The sequence below is a fragment of the Coccinella septempunctata genome, chromosome 6, assembly GCF_907165205.1.
Source record: "Coccinella septempunctata chromosome 6, icCocSept1.1, whole genome shotgun sequence".
NCBI classification, from domain to species: domain Eukaryota; kingdom Metazoa; phylum Arthropoda; class Insecta; order Coleoptera; family Coccinellidae; genus Coccinella; species Coccinella septempunctata.
The window spans coordinates 29578741-29580633 of NC_058194.1; the positions used below are offsets into that span (position 1 = coordinate 29578741).

Below are 1893 nucleotides of genomic sequence, written 5' to 3' on the forward strand. Positions count from 1 at the left end.
ACTAGCCTATTCGGGCGTGACTAAATTCTGTACCTCGGGGTTTTGCTGAAATATGTTACATGGCTGCATGAAGAATTTATCGTTAACCTCATTCAATGAATTTCAGTCATAGAGATACGGCATAGACGAGAATATCCTCCAAATTTTTCTGTTTTTATGTATTTATGCTATTTTTGTTGCTCAAGCAGTTCTTGAATGAATAATAATTATTGGCGAAACTACGAAAATCAAAGTATTTTGTACCAAATTTCGAGGTGCATTTATCCCACAAAGCTTTTATTCATGTAAGATTCCAATCCAGGAATGATTATGATTGATTTCATATGTAACGATGATTAATTTCTATTACACGAATAAAATAACAATAAATCAAACATACCTGTACTGCAACGATGATGAAATTAACTCAATTCGAACAGGAATCAAAAACACTACTTATTAACAAACTGATCTATACACGAATAAAACGAAGCATCGATAAGAAACGTTGACAACTGAACATGGACATCATCTAATCATAGACAAGTTCAATCTGCTATGATAGACTATGAACAATTTCAACCAGAGGAATATTTATTGATTCTACATCCAATACATCCAAAATTTTATTTAGCCTCTCATTTGATCCTTTGCAGAATGGACTGTCGACAGCAGTGAAAATTAACATTACACAATTTTTCTTTAAAATGGATTTGAATTCTCTAGAATTAAATCTGCATTGGTCGGTTAATAGAGTTTCTATTTCGATATTTTCAGTCAGAAATCAGAAGTTTATTGAGGACAGGAGTGTAAAAAAATCATGAGCTTTTTGGGTTTTTGGAGTATGAATTGAAGTATAACGAGAAAAATGGTCCACAAGTGTGTGGAGATCTTTTTTTGGAGAGAGGTTGATAAAAAAGCCACTAACAGTATCTAAAGACATATACACGTAAGGACGTGCTGGACGTGAGCTATAAGTAAAAGGAATATCCTTTTATTTGAGCTCATAGACTTACATACCGCTTTGAAACCCTCGTTTTCAACAGAGCAGAGTGGCGCAGTGGAAGCGTGCTGGGCCCATAACCCAGAGGTCCGTGGATCGAAACCACGCTCTGCTAAAACTTTTTCTTCGTTCAGTCCACGAAATGTTTTTACTCGCATTTATCAACATTCAAATGCGTACAAAATGATATTTAATAATAGTTGATCATATTTTGTATGTTATATTTTCGGGTTTTTCCTCGGTTCTATATCAAGATCTGAAACATGCTTCTTATTTGTAATTTTCTCCCAAATTGGGCTTTCAAATCGAAATTTTTGCACAAACAAAGAACTTTGACCATGGAAGTATCCATAGGACAATAAAAGATCGCCGATGTATTCAAATTCCAGGCGCTTCTTTCCGATAATTTAATATTCAAAGATTAATAGGGGAACTCGATAAAAATTCCAATATTTCACCCTGACCTTCTCAAGAACCAACCCATTCAGTTTATAAATAATAAAAACTTGTTTTATCGCGAATTGTTGAACCAGAAACCAGAATTAATCGCTTCGGACAAAAGCGAGATCAGTACCCAGACAACCTGTATAAGCGACACACAGGAAAGGAGCCATGAGGGTCATGAAATTCAATATGCAATCATCGCAAACGTCTGTGCATACCCATACATACACCCTACAAATTGGCCACCCAGACTACCTTGAACTCTGTGAAGGGTCTCACACAGGTACCCTTGACATCTTGCAAAATCCAGTGAGCAAATGACGAAGTGGCTTTGAATGGGCTAAAAAACGAGGGGGTATACGGCATTATTTCTATTGGGGCAGACCGGTAATTCGAACTGATTCAAACGTTCCTCGCCAACAAAAGCCAGACGAGTCTGGGCTTTGAACCTGGGTCAGGGGAGGTTA

General features: G+C 36.6%; 1 non-coding gene across 1 annotated transcript; it reads left to right on the top strand.

Moving 5' to 3' along the window:
• The first annotated feature begins 1025 nt into the window (after positions 1-1025).
• On the top strand, positions 1026-1097 carry Trnam-cau. Its single transcript has one exon. It is a non-coding gene; the product is annotated as a tRNA-Met (tRNA).
• Positions 1098-1893: the final 796 nt, after the last annotated feature.